Below are 24,796 nucleotides of genomic sequence, written 5' to 3'. Positions count from 1 at the left end.
AATCCGCAGAGCACCGCCACTCAAATGTCCGCGTCCCGCTGGGCCACCGAAACCGGAGCACACAGAGGACACCCACGCGAACGCAGGGAGAACATGTAAACTCCACACAGAAACGTCAACTGAGCCGAGGCTCGAACTAGCGACCCAGAGACCTTCTTGCTGTGAGGTGACAGCACTACCTACTGCGCCACTGCTTCGCCCAAATTTGTCCTTTAAATTATTTTATGTAATTTAATTACAAAAAATGGAGAAGCACTTTACCATCGAGACCAGCAGCCTGTACGTACATTTGAGACTTGTTTCAGTTGTTGTGTATGGTTTGAGGACTTGTTTCCAGCTGTTTGTGTAAAGTTGTAGGACATTTAAACTTGCTTTCAGTTGTGTATAATACTAGAAGTGTTTAGCCACTGTTTCCTTGGTTACTATAAGAGCTTGTGTAGCGAACGCAGACGGTTTTGCATCGTCCGCCACAGTTTAAGCCCTTGTTTTGACTCTCAAGGCGTGTCCAGCTGAATTCAATCAGCTAGTGCTTTGGGGTTATATAAGCACCCTCGTGTGAAGCCTCGTGTGAAGACCGCCTCGTGTGAAGACCGACGAGTGTAAAGACCATCGACTCTACCTTCGCCATCGACTCTACCTGCGCGACTCCACCGAGCAAAGACACCGACAAAGCACTTGAGTACTTTACTTTCTTGTTTTACTTTATCTTTACTTATTTTTTGTTGTCAGTGCACTTTTATTATGTGTTTTCTAATTCCTGTTGTTACTAACACTCGCAAAACACGGGAGGTACGCTGCAGGCGTAATCCTCACAACCTTCGTTCTATACATGTATCTGCTATTTCACAACTCTCTCTCTCCGTGGGCCTCTGGAATTGTCAATCAGCTGTTAACAAGGCAGATTTTATTACCTCCATAGCTACATATTCTGATTATAATCTCATGGCTCTAACTGAGACCTGGTTGAGGCCGGAGGACACTGCTACACATGCTACTCTTTCTGCTAATTTCTCTTTTTCCCACACTCCTTGTCAGACAGGGAGAGGGGGTGGGACTGGACTACTAATTTCCAAAGAATGGAAATTTACTCTGATACCGTCCCTGCCAACAATCAGCTCCTTTGAATTCCATGCAGTCACCATTATCCACCCCTTCTACATAAATGTGGTTGTCATCTACTGCCCACCAGGTAAATTAGGTCACTTCTTAGATGAACTGGATGTTCTTCTCTCATCTTTTTCTAATTTTGACACTCCCTTGTTGGTGCTAGGTGACTTCAACATTTACGTTGAGAAACCGCAAGCTGCTGACTTTCAGACTCTGCTTGCCTCTTTTGACCTAAAACTTCTGCTACCCACAAATCAGGTAATCAGCTAGACCTTATTTACACACGACACTGCTTCGCTGATCAAACAACAGTAACTCCACTACAAATATCGGATCATTTCCTTCTGTCTCTCAACATCCACATTACTCCTGAGCCGCCACACACTCCAACACTGGTTACCTTTCGCAGAAACCTACGATCTCTCACCCAATAGACTATCCACCATTGTTTCAGACTCTCTTCCTCCATCTTGCAAACTCTCACTTGATACAAACAGTGCCACTGATACACTCTGCACACTAGCATCATGTCTAGACCGATTATGTCCTCTTGCATCCAGGCCAGCCCGTGCCAGTCCTTCTGCACCCTGGCTCTCGGATGCTCTCCGTGAGCATTGCTCAAAACTTTGGGCTGAAGAGAGAATTTGGCAGAAAACTAAAAATCCTGCACAGCTCTTAACATACCAAACTCTTCTGTCCTCTTTCTCAGCTGAGGTTACTTCTGCAAAGCAGACATATTACCTTCTGAAAATCAACAATGCCAATAATCCTCGCCTACTTTTAAAACATTTTCCTCCCTCCTCTATCCTCCTCCTCCACCCGCATCCTCCTCCACACTTACTACTGATGACTTTGCTACATTCTTTTGCACCAAAACTGCAAAAATCAGTGCTCAATTTGCTGCACCTACAACAAACACCCAAGATACACCACCAACACCACACACACTCACCTCTTTTTCTCAGCTCTCTGAGTCTGAGGTGTCCAAACTCGTACTATCTAGCCATGCAACCACCTGTCCACTCGATCCCATTCCCTCTCATCTCTTGCAAGCCATCTCTCCTGCAGTCATACCAACACTGACTCACATAATCAACACATCTCTTGACTCTGGTTTATTCCCCACTTCATTTAAGCAGGCTAGGGTAACCCCACTGCTAAAGAAACCCAACCTGGACCATACGCTACTTGGAAACTACAGACCAGTATCCCTGCTTCCATTCATGGCCAAGATTCTGGAGAAAGTCGTGTTCAATCAAGTCTTGGACTTTCTTACTCAAAACAATCTCATGGACAACAAGCAATCCGGCTTTAAGAAAGGCCACTCAACTGAGACTGCCCTGCTCTCGGTCGTGGAGGATCTCAGACTGGCTAAAGCAGACTCTAAATCATCAGTCCTCATTTTGCTGGACTTGTCAGCTGCTTTTGACACTGTCAACCACCAGATCCTGCTATCTACGCTCGAGTCACTGGGCGTCACGGGCACTGTTATACAATGGTTCAGATCTTACCTCTTTGACAGGTCATTCAGGGTGTCTTAGAGGGGAGGTGTCCAACCTACAGCATCTAAACACTGGGGTACCTCAAGGCTCTGTTCTTGGGCCACTTCTCTTCTCCATCTACCCGTCATCTCTAGGACCAGTCATCCAGAGACATGGATTCTCCTACCACTGCTATGCTGATGATACCCAGCTATACCTCTCTTTTCATCCTGATGATCCCTCGGTTCCAGCTCGCATCTCAGCCTGCCTGTTGGATATTTCACACTGGATGAAAGATCATCATCTTCAGCTTAACCTTGCAAAAACGGAAATGCTTGTAGTTTCTGCCAACCCGACTCTACATCATAACTTTTCAATCCAGATGGATGGGGCAACCATTACTGCATCCAAAATGGTGAAAAGCCTTGAAGTAACGATTGATGACCAACTAAACTTCTCTGACCACATTTCTAGAACTGCTCGATCGTGCAGATTCGCACTCTATAACATCAGAAAGATCCGACCCTTCTTATCTGAACATGCAGCTCAACTCCTTGTTCAAGCTCTTGTTCTCTCCAAACTGGACTACTGCAACTTTCTGCTAGCTGGGCTTCCAGCTAACTCTATCAAACCTCTTCAGTTGCTCCAGAATGCCGCAGCACGAGTGGTCTTCAATGAACCTAAAAGAGCACATGTCACTCCGCTACTCATCCATTTGCACTGGCTGCCAGTTGCTGCTCGCATCAAATTCAAAGCTCTGATGTTTGCCTACAAAGTGACTTCTGGCTTTGCTCCTTCTTATCTGCTCTCACTTCTGCAGATCTATGTGCCCTCCAGAAACTTGCGTTCTGTGAATGAACGTCGCCTCGTGGTTCCATCCCAAAGAGGGAAGAAATCACTTTCGCGAACGCTCACGCTCAATCTGCCCAGTTGGTGGAATGAACTCCCTAACTGCATCAGAACAGCAGAGTCACTCGTTATTTTCAAAAAAAGACTAAAAAATCAACTATTTAGTCTCCACTTCACTTACTAATCTGCAATTGCCTCTCTGAATATCACACTAACTGTACCCAAAAAAAAAAAAAACTAATACTACTAATACTTTCCTTCTTAGACTTTACAGACCTGAAACTTGCCTATAGCACTTATTCATTGTTGCTCTTACAGTTGTGTAAATTGCTTCCTTGTCCTCATTTGTAAGTCGCTTTGGATAAAAGCGTCTGCTAAATGACTAAATGTAAATGTAATATTATATAATTAATATAATATATTTATATTTAATATATAGTAATAAAGTGTCATTTTAAATAACTGGCCAGCAATTTGAATCCCATGGAGCCTCAAAACTACAATAAGGTGACATGAGTCACATGACATTTCCCAATGAGTGGTAACATTTAAATCTTTGATGCGTCATCCATACTAAATAACTCTATGGGTCAAAAAGAGCTAGAAAAGCAGAAAAGGCAGGCAGCGGCGTCATTATTGCAAAATATTAAACATATGTTCAAAAAGACTTCCAAACAGGTTAAAGTTAAAGTTACCTACTTCCTAACAGATGAAAATCTGCCCTATTCATAAGGTTCTAGGCTAACTGGCCGCATTAGCCAGCCGGGCTAATCCTGTATATTTATTGACTTGTCTAGTACATGACCTCCCTTTACCTATTTTCACCATTATTTTTGAAAAAGAACTGTCCGACGCAGGCTTTAATGGCAAGCGGAGTCCTCAGCCGTCAGGTGTCACTCTACCGCAAAAGGCGCTGATCCTGTCACGTTTGTGTTTTTGAGGCTGTTTGGTTGCTTAATTTGTTTTATTCTGATCGGATATAAATCCAATCGCTCAAACCACCTCAGAAGGTGATCTGGGTTACATTTCAGATGAAACTGGATAGGTATAATCATTTCTTTTAGACAAAAATAATAAAAACAAAATAATTTATGACCTGGGGAAAATCTGACCTGCACCTACTTTACTATAAGCATAAAACATGTTCTAACTTTTCAGGCCTGTAGCCAGGGGGGTTTGGGAGGTTAGGAAGACCCACCCCTCACCAGAAGTTGTCCCATACAGTCATCCCCGCCCACCGATCCCACGTGCCTGTCAGCAGCATGCCTCAACACACCCTCGGCTGCCTCAGGAAGTAGATCTTGCATTACGTTTGTGAGAAATACTACAGTAAGAACTTTACCATCAGTTTTTGATGCATTTTTTTGTGTGGAGTTGCAACGAGTTCACGCACACACAGCGCACACGCAGACACACACACATAGCACAGACACGTAGCAAGACACACACGCACATACATAGCGTATAGAGACGCAGGCACACACACACACACATAGCACAGACAAGTAGGCTAGCGCAGACACACACGCACATACATAGTGTAGAGACGCAGGCAGACACACACACACACACACACACACACATAGCACAAACAAGTAGCACACACACAAACGCACATACATAGCGTAGAGACGCAGGCAAACACACACACACATAGCATAGCACAGACAAGTAGCGCAGACACAAACGCACATACATAGCGTAAAGACGCAGGCAAACACACACACACACATAGCACAGCACAGACAAGTAGCGCAGACACAAATGCACATACATAGCGTAGAGTCGCAGGCAGACACATGCACACAGAGAGACAGTGAGAGAGACACCAGGCTGTGGTGATGAAGTGAATCTGAAGTGAATATGCTGTACTTCATTACACACATGCACACGTTTTAAAACATGTTAAACTTGTAAAACTCATTCTTGATCACGTTTGATGATGATTGATTACCCTAGCAAACTGTACAGACCTTTTATTCCCGGTTGCTTTGCGCTCGTCCAGTCTTGTCGATATGAGTATATGCATTACTATGGAGACATGTTAATGCACGCAGATGTCAATCAATATTGATGGGCGGGGGAACCGCACTCCTACGTAATGTTGCGGTCAATCTGAAAACCGCTCCAATCGGTCCACCGTTTATATGTTGTTAAATTAAAAAAAAAAAAGGACTGGGTGTGTTTATATCACCTCAATATGATGGTCTATACACTATACTTACACACATGTCTGTCCAAACAGCTTGAAAAGTATAAAAGAAATTTTTCACCATAGGTGCCCTTTAACTGCTATGCCATCAAACTTAATGACAATAATCCATCGAGAAAGACTTCAAGTTTAAAGAGCAAATTGTAGGTTAAAAAACGGTTTCAAAAAAAGCTAGAATCGTTTGTCAAAATACTCTATAATACCATAAAATACCATATTAAAATGTTTCACAAAGTGCAAAGGCAGAAATTTTAAAGAAAATGTGTCTGTTTTCCCATTTACAGAAAGTCCTTTTTTTTTTCTAACCACCCCGATGACGTCAGAAGAGTGACTTATCTGACAGGCGTGCGCTGTTTACAGTGGGACAGAGAAGCTAATAGCAGAAATGGTTGCTAGTTTTGGTGTAATTTATCATCATCGTGGTATATTATTGCATTTATGGGAACTGCACAAACTCCAGCCTGTCAACAGATCAAGTCCACAAGTTTCCTGTCACTATTTTGGTTTGTGAAATAGGATGAATCCGTTAAGACTTATAGCTGATGCAAACAACGAGAAACACTCCTGGATCAGTCGGAGATGCAGCTAGATGAAAACGAGAGCTGTACACAGTAAGACAACTCGTTTTTCGTTCCCCTTCGGTTGGGGAACTTCAGTGCCATAGAGTGGATTGATTGAAATCCACGAAATGGGAGGATTCGGTTCAGAAGCCGCTTGTCTGAAAGAGTGTTGAACGGGCCAATGAAAGCAATGAATTGGCAGCGTAAGCTTGCACAGGTGTACTTCATTGCCAATTATCCTAGCATATAAGCACACCTGGAGCGAGCAAACGCCATCCTTTTCGCTTCAGAGACTTCTGATCGAGTCGATGAGGGTTCCTCCTGCTGTGACCAGCGATTCTGAGCGAACGAGAGCATTCTCCCGGTCCAGAGTGTGTACACGCAGCGGCAGACGGTCGAGCTGGGTTTCTCCCTTGCCTGGCGTTCTTTGGGTCCGCTCCTCCAGAGCGGTGCGTATAAAGTTGCAAATTTCGCAGAAAGAGCAACACAGTTGTGCAGCACGTCCTTTTCAGGACTGCGCTCCGACTGTGCGTTTCTGGATGCGGTGGTTTCCTGTCCTCGAATGATGGGCACGGGCACTGCGTTACATGCCTAGGGGCTGTTGCGCAGTAAAGATCGCGGCTAGCCTTTGCAAAAGGGCGAACCACCCCAGTTGTCCCCTGCTCTGCAGCGGGCACTCGGGCAGATCTGAGGGTTTCAGCGAGAGATAATCCGTCGCCCATGGGCCCGCGGACCTCCCGCTCCTCTAAGCGCTCCATCCCAGCTTCGGGCGGGGGAAGCGATCCGTCTAACAGATGGTAGCCCTTACGCCCGATGACACCGGAGACCAGATGTCCACCGCGGCATCGGAGGGTGGGCTTTCATTGTCCGATGATGATCCAGACCTGCTCGCCCCCTTCGGGCTGGTGAGCGCTGTCACTACGGATCCTGAAACGGACATGTTAGCCGTGCTTTCCCGGGCTGCTTCGGCCGTGGGTTGGAGATGGTTTATCTCACGCGGTCTTGAAAAGCACTTTTTTTTTCTGCTCGTGCTGCGTGTCCCTCCACCCTCACCACTCTTGACGGTGGAACAGCCAGGGGGTATGTGGCAATTCCTCAGGTTGTGTGCGCGATGGCGGTCAATCCGCGCGGCGCCTCTTCTTGGCGGGGTCCGCCTCGTCTCCCATCCACACATGCACATGGGTGATGTCTTATCGGCGGTCCGTAGCCCGCTCCACCTGCCGTGCCATTCATACCTGCTCCTCGCCGAAGGCGCCCGCCTACGAGAGCTGCTCCGCCCCCGCACACGCCTCTGGCGAAGCGAGCATGTCGGGCACCTCGGAAGCAGGCCGCCCCCCTGCCCAGAACGCCGCTAAGTCTGGCAACGGACCGCGAATCGTCCCTGGGACAGGCCATCTGGAGAAGAGGGAACTTGCTCTTTTCCCGCTGGAGGGCGGGGCCCCATTTCCAACAGCACTTTTTTACTGCCATGAAAACATTATGAAAGGGCACTTTTCCACTTCCCCGAATGTGACAGCCCGAAAACTGCCAGTCTGGGACGCTATGCTTTCTAGCTTGCAGATTCGGTGCGTTTCGCCAGTGGCTCACAAGCGCTGGGAGGACGGTCTCCTTTCTCCCACCCCTCGAGCCTCCCCTCCGGAGCTCGGGTGCGGAGTGAGAGCAAATATCTTACCTCCAGCTTTTCCGTGGGACCCGCGCGCTTCCCGGATCAGCACACTCACTCCGCGCTGCCCCACTGCTAGTACGTCAGCGATTGTAGCGATGAGTCCATTAGCGAGAGCTCTGCCTGCCTGGTTAGCAAGGGTCAGCTCTTCGCGGTGGCTCCTACGCACAATCAGACTCGGCTATGCGATTCAGTTCGCGAAACGGCCCCCCAAGTCACGGGTGTGTCTCACCAGGGTCAGCCCCCTGTCCGCCCCTGTCTTGCGAGAGGAGATTGCTGTCCTCTTGGCGAAGGATGCAATCGAGCCGCTCCCTCCAGCCGAGATGGAGAGCGGGTTTTACAGCCCACACTTCATCGTGCCCAAAAAGAGCGGTGGGTCACGGCCAATCCTAGATCTGCGCGTTTTGAACCGCTGTCTGCACAAGCTGCCGTTCAGAACGCTCACGCAGAAGCGCATCCTCCGGTGCGTTCGTCCTCTGGGTTGGTCTGCAGCATTAGACCTGATGGACACGCATTTCCATGTCTCCACTCTTCCTCGCCACCGTCAGTTTCTGCGGTTGCGTTTGAAGGTCGAGCTTGGCAATACAAAGCCCTCCCCTTCGGGCTCTCTCTTTTTTCCGGTGCTGGAGCGGCAACACGTGCTGGTCAGGACGGACAGTACGGCGGCAGTGGCGTATATCAGCCGTATGGGGGGTATGCGCTCTCGCCACATGTCTCAGCTCGCCCGCCGTCTGCTCCTCTGGAGTCATCCGCGGCTAAAATCGCTGCACGCCATTCATATTCAGGCAAGCTCAACCGTGCAGCCGATGCGCTCTCACGGCAGCCTTACGTCCTGGAGAATGGAGACTCCACCCCGAGTCTGTTCAGCTGATATGGGCGCGATTCGGGGAAGCCCAGATCGATCTGTTGCTTCCCCCGAGATCGCTTATTGCCAGTTGTTCTTTCCCTGACCGAGTGCTCTCGGCACGGATGCACTGGCTTACAGCTGGCCTCGGGGTATGCGCAAATACGCGTTTCCCCCAGTGAGCCTGCTCGCGCAGTTACTGTGCAAGGTCAGGGAGGACGAGGAACAGGTTGCTGGTTGCGCCCCTCTGGCTCAACCGGACCTGGATGTCAGAGCTCTCCCTCGCGATAGCCCTCCCCTGGCAGTCCCTTCGAGAGAGCACCTACTCTCTCAGGGACAGGGCACCATCTGGCACCCTCGCCGATCTTTGGAGGTCCTTAGACGCGAGGAAGACTTAGGTAACCTCCGATTGCGGTGGCTAATACCGTCACTCGGGCTAGAGCCCCCTCCCCGAGCGCGCCTATGCCCTGAAGTGGAGTCTATTCACTGAATGGTGTGTCTCTCGCAGAGAAGACCCCCGTAATTTGCCAGATCAGCATTGTGCTTTCTTTACGCAGAGAGAAGCTGGAGAGCAGGCTGTCGCCCTCCACACTCAAGGTTACGTGGCTGCCATCTCTGCTCTCATGACGCGGTGGCTGGCAGCACCGTGGGAACGCATAACCTCATCATCCGGTTCCTCAGGGGCGCTAAGCGAATTAATCCACCCCGCCCCTCTCATGCCCTCTTAGGATCTCGCCCTCGCTACACAAGCCGCGTCAGATCCCTTCGATCCTCGACTCAGTATCTTTCTGTCCTTGAAGACAGCTCTGCTGGTCACGTTGATATCGATTAGAGGGTCGGGGACCCTGAGGCATTTTTCGGTCAGTGACTCATGCCTGTAATTGGGCTGGCTTTCTCTGACGTCCTGAGACCCCCCACCCCGCGATATGTGCCCAAGGTTCCTACCACTCCGTTTTAATACGAGGTAGTGAGCCTGCAAGCGCTGCCCTCGGAGGAGGCAGACCCAGCCCTTCTTTATTGTCCAGTTCGCGTTTTGCGTATTATCTGGACCGCACTCAGAGTTTAGATCATCTGAGCAGCTCTTCGTCTGTTATGGCGGTCGGCAGCAGGGAAGTGCCGTACCCAAATAAGTTCCCACTAGATTGTGGATGCCTTTCTTTCGCTATCAGAGCCGAGGTGAGCCGCGTCCCCCGAGAGTGCGTGCGCACTCCACTTGGAGCTTCGCATCCTCTCGAGCGCGTGCACGCGGCGCCTCTCTAACAGACATCTGTAGAGCTGCGGGCTGGGTGACACCCAACACATTTGCAAGGTTTTACAATCTGCGAGTGGAGCCGGTTTCCTCAAGGGTATTAGGTAACCCTTGGTGATTGAGGAAACAATTTGGTAGGGTGTTGAAACACGCTTGCTGCGCCATTCTACCTAACACGGAGATACGTGCGCCTTTTTATCTGTCAGTAAAGTTCCCCGTCAGGTGAGCCCTGCAGATTCCTCCGTGGCCCCCAGCACTGACTCAGCGGAGGAGTCACTTGCTGGCCCACTACGTTGTAGGCCTGCCCGCTGGTCAGCCCGCGTTTTGGGTAAAGGTGCCTGCTATGCGTGATCCCCACTAGGCGATCCCATATGCTTTTTCCGCCACGGTTAAGTTCCCCCCCTGGGCGGACCCGTGTCTTCCCTCTCCGCTAACCACTCTTTTGCTATGTGTACTCCCCCTTTTTTAGGGCTAGTCCATATGTAATTCTGCCATCTATCCCCCCTTGGGTAACGAATGGCCTCCGCAGCGTCCTCCCTATCGGGATTGCACGCTTCCCAACATACTGTCGTATTTTCCTAGATTTATCTAGATGCTCACGACTTCCCAAAAAATATATCTAAATCCATAAGACTTCTGTTGAAGTAGGATAAATTAGGGCCAGGGACACGTTGGAGGGCCGCGCCTCCCATGATGTGGGTGCGTCACGCTTTCTTGACTATCCCCTCAGTGGGGGCGTTGGTAAGGTGCAGTCATTATGGCGCTTTCCATACTTCTCCATTTTGTGGATTTCAATCAATCCACTCTATGGCACTGAAGTTCCCCAACCGAAGGGGAACGTTCGAGGTTACAGAAGTAACCCTTCGTTCCCCGAGGAGGGGAACGGAAGTGCCATACTCCGTCGCCATAATGACTGTCCCTTAGCTGTTTGAAAGTCTCTTCAGCTTAAAAGGATGGCGTTTGCTCGCTCCAGGTGTGCTTATATGCTAGGATAATTGGCAATGAAGTACACCTGTGCAAGCTTACGATGCCAATTCATTGCTTTCATTGGCCCGTTCAATACTCTTTCAGACAAGCGGCTTCTGAACCGAATCCTCCCATTTCATGGATTTCAATCAATTCACTCTATGGCACTGAAGTTCCCCTCCTCGGGGAACGAAGGTTTACTTCTGTAACCTCGAACGTTTATGTTTGTCAACTTTCAAGTCCGTAAGCATGATTATCAGGGCCGGAACAAGCTGAACTGCCACTCTAGGCAAAGAACAGTCCCGCCGCTCACAAACCTAAAATAAAGGGGGGGGGGTTAGTATTGGGGGCGAAGGAGCTGTCGCGGACACTGCCCTCTCTATTCTGCTGCTCTAGACGCGTATATAACTGAGAGCCCAGGTAATGATGGTGTTGCGGACGCCGCCCTCTCTATTCTGCCGCCCTAGACGCGGATATAACTGAGAGTGTGGGTGATGAGGGTGTTGCGGACGCCGCCCTCTCAATTCTACCGCCCTAGACGTGGATATAACTGGGAGCGCGGGTGATGAGGGTGTAGCGGACGCCGCCCTATCTATTCTGCAACCCTAGACGCGGATATAACTAAGGGTGCCTGTGGTGAGTGTAGTGTCACGGACGCCGCCCTGAACAAGGATAAAATTGAGGGTGCGAGAGATGAGGGTAGTGTCGGGGACACCGCCCTCTCTATTCTACTGCCTTAGGCGGCCGCCTAGGTCGCCTCTATGGACGCGCCAGCCCTGATGATTATTTGGGTAATTTGAAGCAACGCGATGTGTTTACTTTGGAGTAGCCTATAGTACTGCTGCTAGCTTGTATTGTATTCACATGCTCAACTTATAATGGGTACAGTCTACTGTATATGTGAGATGGTTTGCAGTTCACTATCCAGGGGTCTGCAAATGTGGTTGGGTTTTCTGTATTATGTTATATTAAAAATCATATGGTGAATTTTAAAATATAAATTATTAATAAACATGATTTAAAGTTTTTGCATTATTTACCCAGAATATATGCGTCAGCCCTCACTGAGTGTCTGATGTAGGAATACTGGAGGTCATCACAAGCTCGACGAGAATGCAGAACTGGCCACTAAATTTGCTCTCCTTTCTAGATTGTAATGGCTGGTTCTAATGGAACGACTGGTGCCATGATTGTTTGTGTGTTGATGTTCTAAGATGTGTCTGTGGAACAGCTATAAATTTGTTCTCATATGACATGACCTATAAGTTTTCTTAATTACTGAAATTCGTAACTGAGTGGTCAGACCACACTATACAGTTGGTCCGTAGTGATTTATAGCTAGTCTATTGATGTATTAGGCAAAATGCATCTCTGTGTGCGGATACTTGTGTTGTATGTGTCAAACCCTCATTGATATATGAGTTGAAGATATGTGCATGACCTAGTTTTGAGAGTATAAAAGCTGAGCATTTTCTGACCAGCTTTGCGCTTCCTGACTTCTGTTCATTGAGGTTGGTTACCCTTTAACCTCAACGGAGGATAAAGTAAGGATTTTGTTTTCTGTTTGTCTTTTGTTTGTTCTACTTTTTCACTGGATTTTTTTTTTATTAATAAAAGTGTATTTTATAAATTTTCTTCACTGGAGTGGACATTGATTTCATTTTCCAGAACCCATCTAAGTTACCCTGTGTGGTAAAGTATGAATCTAATTTATTCTTTTGCAAAGTACGTTCTTTGAAGATGATCCTTTAACTAAACTCTAGCTAAGAAATACAGCTAAGGGAGGATCCTGATTTTAACATTGTTTAATTAGGGTGATTAAATAAAGGTGAATCAGCACAAGATCCTTCCAGCGGGTTTACAAGGATGAGGCTGTCGGCACCCAAAATGTTGGCCAACTTACTGAAAAATAATTTTATGTTTACTTTTAGATGGGTCAGATGACATTTTCATTTCAGTATACACACACTCACACAGATACTTACACATATATAAAGAGTAAAAATGCTGGTATTAACACTGCCTATGATTTTGTGCTATATAAATAAAACCTGAACTTGAGTTGAATTAGAATTTGAACTTGAATTAGGGTTGAAGTTTATTTAACCTTAAATGCAGTTCAGATCTGTTGATCATATCTTTGTAAATTTTTTATACAGTAACAACTGCACTTGTATTTTTTATGGATTGTTGGCTAAATGGGATCCAATGCAGATTAACTTATACCCAATGAAAAAAATGACAAAAAGACACATTTAAAAACTTATTTTAAATGTTTTAATATTTGATGTTGTTTTCATTTTAATACAAAAGCTCTGAAAACCTTTTGTATAATAAATAGATTTTCCAGTACCTTGTTTTCATGTTTCTGCATTATTCCAGACGTTCAGTGTTTTTTGTGTTTTGTATTCCCTTATCTGCCATTAATAAATAGGGTCAATGTGGTATAACTCTGTTAAATGCTCATTAGTTTCTGTTACTGGTAAGTATTAATACTTAAAGATGATCAATACTAGCTTTGCTATTGCCAGATAAGATCTTACATATCTGTCTGTAAGCCAACACTGGTCTCACCATGAACCTGCTGTTTCTCCTCACAATACAGTTCAATTACTCTTCTCTGACTGCTGTTCTGTCTGCTGGTCTGTCCACAGGCTTATAATTGTATGGCTGTGGTCTGTCGTTTGTGTGAGTCTCTCAGAATATCTTATCTCGGCATCCAAACGTGCACTGCGATCAACTGTCTTCATACTGTAATTTGCGCGAACTCCCTCAACCGTCGTCACTTCCTGTCTGGCGATTTTTCAGATGCAGAGATAAATTTCAGTGGCTAAAAATGACTCCAAATGGCTTAATAATTAACTTTAATGTATATTTTAAAGAAAAATCTAGTTCCTACTTTATCTTACACACATTGTCTCACTGGGGTGTCTAACATACAATATGCTCAAACAGAATCCTTTGTCGGCTGTTATGATGACATCTGACTAGCTAATCCTGCAAAAAAAGTACTGCTTGAAATAACACTAAAATGCAGTATTTAAATCTCAGTTAAATAGAAACTGAGGCATAAAACTGCAAAAGGGTCCACTTTTTGAGAAAAAAACACCCCTTTCACCAGGCTGGCTACGGGTCTGCATTGCTTTGCATATTATAAACACAAACAAGCCATAAAATTACATTCTAGACCGCCCCTTTAATACAAACATTGCCTGCACTTATTGATTTCAATAATGACATCACAAGTCCACCTCCAGACTAGATCTTGTAGAATCAAAGTAGGGCCAGGTGAAAGCAGGTGAAAAAATGTTGAAAGTTTACAATAAACTACTTGTAAAATTCATGTTATCCCCTTACTAATTACCCATGTGTTACCTTGTCTGTTCGCAGAGAGTACTTGTGATTTGGCCTATTATTTTGAAAAAGTGAAAAACAGGTTATTTCACTCGTTCATTCATTTTCTTGTCGGCTTAATCCCTTTATTAATCCAGGGTCGCCACAGCAGAATGAACCGCCAACTTATCCAGCAAGTTTTTACGCAGCGATTGCCTTTCCAGCCATCTCTTGGAAACATCCATACACACATTCACACACACACACTCATATACTACGGAAAATTTAGCCTACTCAATTCACCTGTACCACGTCTTTGGACTGTGGGGGAAACCGGAGCACACCCACGCGAAGGCAGGGAGAACATGCAAACTCCACACAGAAACGCCAACTGAGCCAAGGTTCGACTCAGCGACCTTCTTGCTGTGAGGCGACAGCACTACCTACTGCGCCACTGCCTCGCCACAGGTTATTTCCTTAACCATATTTCACCTTGTAAGAACAATGTGCAAAATAATAACTGCAGTGATTGAGTCTAACGCTTGATTTAATTACACTATTTTTTGGATAAAATGACATGAAAAGAGCATATACACACACAACCAAATTTCTTGAGCAAATACAAACCACTCAAGTCTGTTTTTGCATATCAGTTCCATATACACTTTCAAAAAAAATAAAGGGAACACTAAAATAACATATAAATGAACAAAATATTCGAATTAAAAACTTTCTACTTTACACCAATTAATATGCTAACAACAAAACCACACAAAAATTACCAATGGAAATCCACTTTATTAACCTATGGAGGTCTGGATTTGGAGTCATATCCAAAATTAAAAAGGCGGGCTAGTCCATAGCATCAATGCCTTCATCTTGCAGGATGTACTGACACACTCCAGGCATCTGTGTAGAGCACAGGGCACCAGTGGCGAATCTGCCAGTGTTGGTGTTCTCTGGCAAATGCCAAATGTCCTGCACAGTATTGGGCTATAAGCACAACTCTCACCTGTGGACAGTGGGCCCTCATACCACTCTCATGCAGTCTGTTTCTGACTTTGAGCAGACACATGCACAGTTGTGGCCTGGTGGAGGTCATTTTGCAGGGTTCAAAATTGAACAGGCAGAAAGGCAGAGGTAGTGGTCCTGCTGCTGGCTTGCAGCCCTCCTGCGGCCTCCTCCAAGTCACCTGATATACTGGTTTGTCTCCTGGTAGCACCTCCATGCTCTGGACACTACACTGACAGACACTGCAAACTTTCCTGTGCCAACCTGGATGAGCTGCACCACTTGAGCCACTTGTGCGGAAAAGCGACCAAAACACAGTCAAAGTCGAAGTTACTTATAAAGGGGAACTGAGAAGTGGTCTGTGGTTACTACCTGCAGAACCACTCTTTAATTGGGAGGTTTTGCTAATTGCCATTAATTTCCAACAGCATGTGAAATTTATTGTCAATTTGATTCCTAATGGGCAGCTTCATTTCACAGAAGTGAGATTGACTTGGAGTTACATTGTGTTGTTTAAGTATTGCCTTTATTTTTCCTTTAGTTTATATTTTACTTGAGGAAATTGTTACACTTTGTTACATGTTGTACAAATGTGCAATGTCTAGGATAAACACATTTTTACAAACTTTGTATTTAATATTTTACTTTATTTGGTAAATAAGTTGAAAACAATCAAACATAGTTTTAGAAACAATTATTTTAACCCTCTGGGGTCTGAGGGTGTTTTGGGGCTCTGGAGAAGTGTGGACATGCACTGACATTTGTGTTGTTTTCAGTATCTTAAAAACATATAAATGGCTAAAGTATTATAACACTGTAAACAGCACAAGCTGGGCTACAATAATACCTAAGCAGCATGTTTGTATGTGTTTGTGTTTTTGAGAAAGAAACGTTTATGCATGGTTAGTGAAAAACTACAATTTTGAAGTCACTGAAACAAGGCCATGAAACACACAGAGAACATTAGTGCACAAGACTTTTGAGAACTGGATCTGGTAGTCTAGTGTTTTTGCTTCAAAATGATGTGAGAATCATCTTGTTCACTTGCTCACAGAAAACAATATAATGAATTAAAATTTCTAAGTTACCTTTTGAGTGAAATTGGTTTATGCGAGAAGGCGTGAACTATCATTACTATGCAGTGAGTCACACCTGAGAAGACAAAGACCTGCATAATGAGCCATCAGACAGGTATGTGAGAAGTAGGGGTGTAACGATACACCAAAGGCACGGTTCGGTTCGGTTCACGGTTTTGGAGCCACGGTTCGGTACGGTACGGTTCGGTATCTGTTTGCTGTGGGGTTAGGGTTGATGTCATGTTAACAGCAATGCTAAGAGACAATTCACTTAATAAAAAGAACATCTTAACTTTTTCTTTATTAACTTTGTCATCGCATTTTTAGTACAGTCAGGATACCAGAGTAAACAACCAGAATTAAATAAATACCTCCAATATAGACTAGTCAGAAAAAAACTATTCTCTTTAGTGCAGCCATCTTAACTAAGTAAACTAAAATTAAATAAATAACTGCAGTGTAGACTAGTGAAAGATCTTCTTCAAAAACACCATAATATCCACATTCTCCGATGAGAGGCTTGATCTCTGTGCAGACACAGACGCTCATTTTTGATTATATGGTTTCATTTAGATAGATAGGTTTCCGTTTAAATTAATGAAAAAATATACATATACTGTGTTTGTAAAGTGTTTTTACATGACATATTCACCAGTAAAATACATTGCAGTTGTGTCTGAAACTAATGTTAGGGTTGTAGCCGGCTGTATGTTTGCCTCCCGATCTCTCTCTCTCTCTCCCGCTAACTCTATGCCGGTCATTTCTGTAGGTCCGCCTTCATGACAGCTGATTGGTCAGGAGACCGATCTATCATCATTTGGCGACACAGCGCGGGAATGTAAAAAGCAATTCAGGAAGAGCGGGAGAGAGAGCGCTTTTTCCTTTGATCTCGTTTTTCGTGTATTTTTCTGACATGATTATGATTTTCGTTGTTTTTTTATAACTTTTGTTTGGGTAAAATTATTTTGCATTACTTTTGCCCACTTTAAGAAATTTTGTGAGGTTTGTAAATTTTTATTTCAATTGATTTGTATATTATTTTTTAGCTCCGCTCCTTCCCGACAATATAGCTGTATCTCCTCAAGTTCAGTCTTACGCCTGTTTCACACCGCAAGCGTCAGCGGCGCGTGAGCAGCGCGTGTGTTTTCGGCGTCCATGTTAACAGATTAGAGCTTTCATACCGCACGCAGCAGCAGCGCGTCAGAGCGAGGCGTGAGCGTCGCCGAAGCAGCAGTGCAGCGATAGTTTCGGCGCTGGGTCTATTTTTGACGCGCTGCTCACGCTCAATTAAAGTGACAGTGCATTGATAATGACCAAAACACATTGAATGACAGTAAAAACTAACAATTTTACCCAATAAATGCGTTAATAATGTCAAATGGATTATATATAGTCATTCAAATGAACTTAAAACGATTAAAAACGGCAACAAACATTTATTTAGGCCCGAACTACAAAACCAAATGTAAAACTATTTTACTATCAGTTTTGCTTAAGTTACACACTAGTGTTGTAGGAGAGGGGAAATGGAATATTTACGGGATTTGTAGTCCATAGCGAAGTGTATTGTGGGTAGTGTAGTGCGACACGCATGCTGGATTATGTGAGCTCGCTGTGTTCTGTGCAGCTAGCAGAGCAAGAAAGTTTTAATCTGCTTTGTTTTATGTTCACTCGAATTATTCCTACCGGGAGCTGTTTGCACTGTGAATCTGACAACACGAAAATAAGTAAAAGAATGGCATGCATTAATTACTTTTGTCCGTCTCATCATCTGCACGAGCATGAATTAACGAGCTGTTATTCTGCCGCTGGACAGCACTGAAGCGGAGAAATTAACACTAGTTTGATCATGTATAAATATCATTATAACTATATTGTATAAATATGATTATAACTAGGTCTACAGCAACCTGATAATCAAAAAACAAATGGCATGATATCACAGGCGATTGTCCTCTGACTGTAGACACTTCTCATATAAGTTAGCTTTAGAAGCATACAGTACTATTTGATCTATAAAATTTGTAAAATAAACATTTGCAGGTTAATGAAACAGCATAGGAGGGGCCTTGGTACAGATGAAAAGTTTAAAAAGTGTATTTGTATATAGAGGGGTACCTAGATAGAATAGACAGAGATAGGTTGATCTCAGCAGCAGCTGCCGAAGAGCTGCGCGCTGCAGACGCAGCTGGTGTGAAAGGCAAACGCCTGCGTGCTGCTACTGCTCGACATACGCGCTGCTCACGCTCTGCTCACGCGCCGCTGACGCTTGCGGTGTGAAACAGGCGTTAGTGTAAGGTGGATAGGGAAAATGTCATACGATTTCCATTTTGCAAACACGTAGAAAATGTATTGTTAAAGACATCAGGTAAGAGGTGAAGGTCATCTTTGTTTATTTTATTCAGTATAGGGAAGAATGCGGCTCATGGCGCTGAAGACCTTTTTTTTCTTTTCATCAGTTTTAGCGAGATAAGGGGTTATTCATGAGTTAGAATTGTTTTATTATATTTATTTATTTTGTTTGTCTTCACTATCACCCCCTTGCTCGAGTTTAACTAATTTTTGTTTGATACTTTTGTTTGAATTTGCTACTTTATTATATTATTTTTATTAGTGTAAATATTTCTTTTTTTTGTATATTTGGGCATTATTCTGGTTTTACTATTGTACATTAAATCACTTTTGTTGGCAGTTCTGTTGCTTACACCCTCACATTGTGAAATTACCACACTTTTTAAATGTTTTTCCTTACAAGTAAGTTTCGTGAAACAGTTGAGACAGACAGGCGTGCGCTTTGTCTACGACACAAATTCTATTCCTGTACTCCACTGGAAAACCAAAATGTTTCCACACAGATGACTTAAATGTGTCTGGGGGATTTGCAATCTCAGTACTATGTGAAGCAGCCATCCTGCGTCCAGTAGTAACGAGTGTGATGCTCACTCAAGTCACATGACATGACATGCACTAAAATACTAACTTTAGAATATAATATTTAGAACAAATCCTCATCATTACTAAAACAATTTAATTAAATGTGATAATAAAGATGTGTTTAAATTGGTTCAATTAGTTAGAGACAAGTGACGTAAACCTCAACAATGGGCAGCAGGGGGAGTGAGAGTACCGCGATACGCCACGAGAGTTTCGCTATACGTATCGTGGCTGGTGTATCGCGATATTTCGGTTCGGTTATAATATCGTTACACCCCTAGTGAGAAGGGAAGAGTTTTAAGAAGGAATCAGAGGAAAGTTTATTTACTTTTTTGTTTGCAGTTTATTTAAAATATATTAATCACACAAAATAACTGGAGATACACTTGTGAGAGTCAGTGCACTCTCTAAAACTCGGCAAACTTTTAAACTTACACATAGCAGATCTACTGATGATTTTTTTTTTTTTTTTTTGTAAATGAAGAGTTTTGTTGCAAAATTAGATTTATCCATTTTGACAAATGTTGGTTATTTGACATTACTATTTAAGACATTACCAGTCAAGTTCATTCACAATCTTATATATTACACTATTAAGCTCGGTGAAGTCCAGGAACACAATATTCTTCAAACCCAGGATATTTTTATTTGACTTTATGTCTATAAATAGTTTATAAATAAGTAAAAAAAAACATGCCGAAATGCAACATATTATTTTAACATCGTCAAACATCTTACATTGGTTAAAAAACAATACATTATAATATATGGAATAGGATATACAAAGTTTGAGTTATAATAACAAGATTCTGTGTTAGTTTTGGTAATTTCATATTAGAGCAATGTAATTTTAAAGAATGATAATTAATCCATGTTAACAAAAATTACTGTGAGCAAAAGAAAGCGGATGAAAAACACCATGTGTGCTCATCCTCTCATTCGGTATTCACAGTAATTATTTAAAGAATGAACTTAAAAGAGACACTTAGAAATGTAACCTTGCAGACAGGTATCTTGTGATGGGGAGCAGCGCAGGAAAAAGGCAGTATTTCATTGTAATCGCTGGCCTTCTTCTTGACATCAGCGGAGACTCACAGACGCAAGATTACTTGGTCCACTTTTGTAGCGTTTTTAAACATTTTGTGACGTTGAAGGCTACATCTTCATCTAATAGTTTGTCGGCATGACACAGACCAACATAACTCTCATTACTGAGCAAACTCGGAGTACTTCTTGTCTACTTTAGCTCTCTTTGCCACTGGTCCTTTACCTCCTTTGTATTCACATCTGGATTTACATATGAAGCGCGCTTACTGAGAGGCGGGACCATGCTGCTGTAATGAGCCGATATAGAAGAATCCGTACCAGTCCTTACTTTTATACTGATTACATAAAAAGAAATCATTTGTTTTCGACTTAAATTGGTTAATGCAAAAGTAGACATATCAAGCTTTATATAAATATCATAAATCATCATCTTTGTTGACTATTTGCCGAGTTTCCTTTCATTTTATTGACGTGTTTTTCTGACCACAGTCTGCTCGCGCCTCAGACGCTTGTAATAACAATGCCCCGTGGGCGTGGTCGCATTAAAACTAATGAGATCAAACTGAGAAACTAGACATAGCGTTGGTTTCATACCGATTACTTTATCAAGCAATGTTTGTTTTCAACATGCAGAGCTGCGTTTAAAAGTAGACACTTTAAGCTTTCTAGAAATACATGTCTTATATGTGTGTGTTTTGTATTCGTGGAGTTTCAGCTCATTTTACCGACGCGTTTCTAAAAGCAGTTCACGGAGAGAGAAAAGACAGAATGCCTACACTGTTTGTTTTCCTTATTTTGCAAAAGCACACACGTTTGTTGTTGTTGTGAGTGTACACAACAAAAAGTAGACACATAACAGATTCAATTGATGTATTGATCTTATCTGTACGATCAAAACTGAAAGTGTAATTTAAGTTTATTTCAGCAGTTTAATGACACCACAGGTCACAACGCGTATACGCTGTCTTCGACCCCAGAGGGTTAATTAATATAACTGGCCTGTTTTAAACAAGCACAAACATCTTAAATGTTACAGTAAATCATAAATAAATAAAAATTCTAGTTAAAAACATTCCTCATAAGGTGTTAAAACATTCAAATATTGCATTCAAATATTATAATAAACAATCTTATTTGAAAATTAAATCTTAAAGGAAAATTATGGAGGGTCGGTCATTGACTTCTACATGTCTGATGATGTAAACTCCTGTGACTATGTCAGTCATGTATGTCTTGACATCCTCAACAAGTCGGTGTCCTACAAAACACAAAAAGAGTAACAGTGCCCAGTCATTTTATGTGCATCAACAAATGCAGATTTAGCAAATCTGACAGTAGACATTCATCTGGAAATAGCATGACAAATACCAAGTATTGTAACATTAATTTTAAAAAAGTTTGCAGCAATCTACAGATTAAAGGCTTATATATACTCCTGTATCAAACACACCCATATGGTCTGGCGCAGCCTTTGCGCAGTCACATTCCCATCAAAAATAATAACTACACATTGGAACGACGCATATTGCAAGCACTGTGATTGGTCGGCTTAGTAGAGCTGATGCGTGTGGGCGGAGCCGAGAGTCGCAAGAACCCAATGGAGTGGGGGTGTTTACAAGTGTGGAGTCCGGAGGTCTGTTCTTCATACCTCGCTTAAATGATCTAAGATGATTTGGCAGATCCTGGATCTGTTCATCTTGATGACTGACTCTTGATGACAGACTTGACTCTGGTTAATTTGGTTCTTCAAACAAGTTCGTGAATCAGATTAAAATGTCTGGATGGAAGTATTTGAGATCTTTACATGTGTTGTGAAGGACAGACCTATCGATCCTTAAAATCATGATCAGCAATGCAGCGATTGGCTGACGGCACAGCTGCGTAATGACATCATCTGATTAATATTCAATTATCCATGTGAGCAAAATTACATCAAATTAGCAGTAACAGTTTGTTAAATATGACACGCAATAACGTTCCACCTTGTTGTGGTCTGCATGCTTGGCCCTCTCATGTGTCAATTAATTTAGTTTTACAGTTAGAGCGGATTTTCCTTGTTATAATAGCCATAGTAGTATTATTGTAGTCGTTTTTTTAATCGCTGTGAAGAATTACTGGAAGATTATAAAAACATTTTGATATTTTTAAAGGTGTCTGCACAGAAGTTGAAGCATCAAATCCCCATCATATTACTGTCGAAAATAGTAAATATTTTTTAACTATACATATATAAAGTTAATAATATATATATATATTAATAAAACTTATGTAATCTGCACCCCCGAAATGAAAGTACAAACAAAATCTTTGTTTAAAAGAAATAATAAATTTATGCAGTCATAAACATGTTTTGACAGTTAATATGACAGTGATTTGATGCTTCACAAAAGTTGCAGACACCTTTACTAATATCAAAATGTTTTTTTGATGCAAAATTAATTTATACAGTTCCCTTCACTGAAAAAAAAGAAAAAAAAACTTGAGTAGGCCTATATTATAATAAAGAAAGTCTTCTCTGAATGTAGAACTAAATACACTGATATGCATTGAAATACATGATGAATACACTTGACATGTGAAAGTGTAAAGCCTGCAGCTCACAACATATGTACAAAGTTATAGCGTGTCCTATTTAACAAACAGTTTACTGCTAATTTGATGTAATTTTGCTCACATGGATAATTGAATATTAATCAGATGATGTCATTACGCTGCTGTGCCGTCAGCCAGTTGTTGCAGTGCTGATCATGATTTCAAGGATCGATAGATCAGTCCTTAACAACACACGCAGCGATCTCAGATCAGCTCATCAAGACATTTTAATCTGATTCACAAACTTGTTTGAAGAACCAAATTAGCCAGAGATCAGATATCAAGATTAAAAGATCCAGGATCTGCCAAATCATCTTAGATCATTTAAGCAAGGTACGAAGCACGGCCCCTGAGAAGAAGCTCCAACCGGAAACTGTTGTTAGCATGATATCCTAAATAGTACTACAAAATGACAAAGACGTCAAAATAAATGTAAACTGAAAACAACAAAACTCTGTGAACACTCACTTTTTTCTAGAAAGTATATATTAGGATGGTAAATAATTATAATAAAATATTCACCATACCTGATTGAACCATCTTTCTTGTTGTTGAAGTTTCCTGCTTTTGTCTGCTACCATTCTGTTCTGTTGTTCCGGCTCCTTGTAAGCAGCTACGGTATCCACTAAGGTCCAAGAGTATGTGGTTTTGTGTTTTACGCGATAACTTTAACCATAGACTGCAAATACTGAAATCCACTAAAGCTGACAGCACATTTTTTGTACGAATTACAGTGATTTACATAATTTTATCACATGTGGCCTGTATTTATTTTCAACATCGATTTGACTTTTTAATTATTAAGGGAGTCTGGTAAGCTTCCTACATATATATATATATATATATATATATATATATATATATATATATATATATATATATATATATATATATATATAATTTTTTTTTTTTTTTTTTTTTTTTTTTTTGATAATATAGGTAATTTTGTTACCTATATTTCATTTCCGTTTGTTTGAGGTTTTGGCCTATGGCCACCTTGAAGAGATTTTTTTTTTTCTTTTTCTAAAATATGCAAAACTCCAGCATATTGCAGTCATGAGTGTGAATGTTTGGTTGTCAACTGAACAGTACAGTTTTTATGGGTGTAATCTAAAACCACAACCCATGTTGATTTATTTCATATGCCATTTTTTAAGAGATCAAGTGACAAGCTTTATCTAATATTGCAACCATTATTTAGATTTTAGAGAATATATAGTTTATTTATTATGTTATATTACAGATAAACACTAATTTGAATGTTGATTAAAATGTATTTTGAATTGGAATACCATTACAATAATAATTACATGTATGTCTGTATACACCACATAATGTACATAAGGTTATCATACCTGAGTTCTGAAGTCTTCCTTCTCTGTAGGAAGTTCGGTCGTGAGTCTCAAATGAATGATGGTGTCCATGAAAGGTCTATTTATATTGTGTGATCTGAAAGGTTTTACATTCTTGAAATCACCTGACATTGCAATAAGAAAGTGAAAGTGTTCTACTGTGTTATTTATGAATTGAGTGAGCTTTTGAACTTTTAGCCTTTCTCATTTTGGTAATAATTTGCATAAAATAGTTGTTGGACCCTGTAATGATCATTCTAATCATGAATTAACAGAGTGATTAAAAGTTAATTTTAAGAATTTTTAAATGTGTTTCTAGAGTATTTCCTTGTCTGTGTGGATGTTTTGAGCATGTTTTTTCCATTTCATCCAGTCAGACAGGTTATCTGTGTTGATTAACAAATATGCAGGTTGAAACCAAAGTCAAACTTTTAACTTTCAGCCTTTCTCATAATGGTAATAATTTGCACAAAATAGTTTTTGGACCCTGTAATGATCATTCTAATCATGAATTCAAAGG

General features: G+C 42.3%; 1 protein-coding gene across 1 annotated transcript in view; it reads right to left on the bottom strand.

The window, feature by feature from the left end:
* The window catches only part of LOC147845416 (interferon-induced very large GTPase 1-like), a 52,401-nt gene extending 28,061 nt beyond the window's left edge, over window positions 1–24,340 (bottom strand). The window contains exon 1 of the mRNA XM_087243487.1: window positions 24,280–24,340. The gene's annotated coding sequence lies outside the window, so the exon portion shown is untranslated. The remainder of the gene's footprint in view (window positions 1–24,279) is intronic.
* Window positions 24,341–24,796: the final 456 nt, after the last annotated feature.

This window comes from Danio rerio, chromosome 3 (assembly GCF_052040795.2).
Source record: "Danio rerio strain M-AB ecotype USA chromosome 3, GRCz13ab, whole genome shotgun sequence".
Taxonomy (NCBI): Eukaryota; Metazoa; Chordata; class Actinopteri; order Cypriniformes; family Danionidae; genus Danio; species Danio rerio.
Note: the sequence above shows the minus strand (reverse complement) of the source record. Positions and strands in the feature narration are given on the sequence as shown.